Source organism: Rhipicephalus microplus, chromosome 10 (assembly GCF_043290135.1).
Source record: "Rhipicephalus microplus isolate Deutch F79 chromosome 10, USDA_Rmic, whole genome shotgun sequence".
NCBI lineage: Eukaryota > Metazoa > Arthropoda > Arachnida > Ixodida > Ixodidae > Rhipicephalus > Rhipicephalus microplus.
In genome coordinates, this window is record NC_134709.1 from 61,172,477 (window position 1) to 61,174,160 (window position 1,684).

General features: G+C 39.6%; 1 non-coding gene across 1 annotated transcript; it reads right to left on the bottom strand.

Moving 5' to 3' along the window:
* Positions 1-292: 292 nt before the first annotated feature.
* TRNAK-CUU (transfer RNA lysine (anticodon CUU)) lies at positions 293-365 on the bottom strand. Its single transcript has one exon. It is a non-coding gene; the product is annotated as a tRNA-Lys (tRNA).
* Between the last annotated feature and the right edge of the window lie 1,319 nt (positions 366-1,684).

Consider the following 1,684-nt stretch of genomic DNA (forward strand, 5'->3'; position numbering starts at 1 on the left):
CATACGCGTACACACACACACACACACACACACACACACACACACACACACATATATCTATCTATCTATCTATATATATATATATATATATATATATATATATATATATATATATATATATATATATATATATATAAGGGAAAGAAGTGTATACCTAAGGGCTCGTTTTTCCGTGTTTTGACACAATATTAATGAGATCTAACAGACAGTAATGCCAAGGAATGTACAGGGGAAGTTATTAGAACTAATGGAATGTAAATCAGAAGAAAGAAAAGTGGATGAAAAAATAACCAACCGTGGGCAGGAATCGAACCTACGACCTTCGAATAAAGCGTTCGATGCTCTAACCACTGAGCTACCACAGCGGCCTTCCCTCCACCCACTTTTTTTGGGTTTATATGTGAATTTAGAAGTAGGAGTGACAGTCAGCGCCATCTATAAGCCAAACGACGAGTGTTAAAACACACTTATGCGCATGTTTGGCGTCACGTAGCACGTGAACTTATCAGCGGGCAGCTGATTAATTTTTCCCTCTTTATACAACCTAAACACACCAAGTCTGCCTGTACGAGACCCTCGTTCAATGAAATAAGGGAAAGAAGTGTATACCTAAGGGCTCGTTTATCCGTGTTTTTTAACACAATACTAATGAAATATAACAGACAGTAATGCCAAGGAATGTACAGGGGAAGTTATTAGAAACAATGGAATGTAAATAAGAAGAAAGAAAAGTGGATGACAAAATAATAAACCGTGGGCAGGAATCGAACCTACGACCTTCGAATAACGCGTTCGATGCTCTAACCACTGAGCTACCACAGCGGCCTTCCCTCCATCCACTTTTTTGGGGTTTATATGTGAATTTAGAAGTAGGAGTGACAGTCAGCGCCATCTATAAGCCAAACAACGAGTGAAAACACTCTTATGCGCATGTTTGGCGTTACGTAGCACGTGAACTTATTATGAGCGGGCAGCTGATTAATTGTCCCTCTTTATACAACCTAAACACACCAAGTCTATATACAAATATTCCTCACGATGACGGCATAGCTGCATTACAAAACATGTACACAAACCATAGACAATCTAACACCAAAGATTTTTCTGCCACCGCAACTTTGACGAGGATGGTCCCCAAATTAAATTCATTCGAGTTTAACCAAGAGTATTTTTTACAAATCAGCAGGACCACTATGGGCACCAAAATGTCACCCAATTATGCCAACATATTTATGGGAAAGCTAGAATCTTAATTTCTTGCACAAAGTTCCTTGAAACCACATAGACCACATCTTTCTTATTTGGGCCCACAGCGAGGATGAACTTCTCAGCTTTATCAACACTTACAATGCTGTACATCCAAACATACACTTCACACACAGATACTCGCAAGTAACCATAAATTTTCTTGATGTCACCATAACAATAGAAGAGGACAAGCTCTCTAAAACTCTATATCGCAAACCAACGGATCAACAACAATACCTCCATTACCAAAGCGATCGCCCGTGCAACTATAAAAACAGTATCCCATACAGCCAGGCTCACCGGTTTAAGCGAATCTGCTCAAGAGACGCTGATTTTGACACGAGCTCTCAGAGGCTAACACTTATGCTCAAGAAACAAAATACCCCCCACATGTAATTGATGACGCTGTTCAAATGCGAGAAAACTGAAGCGTGAT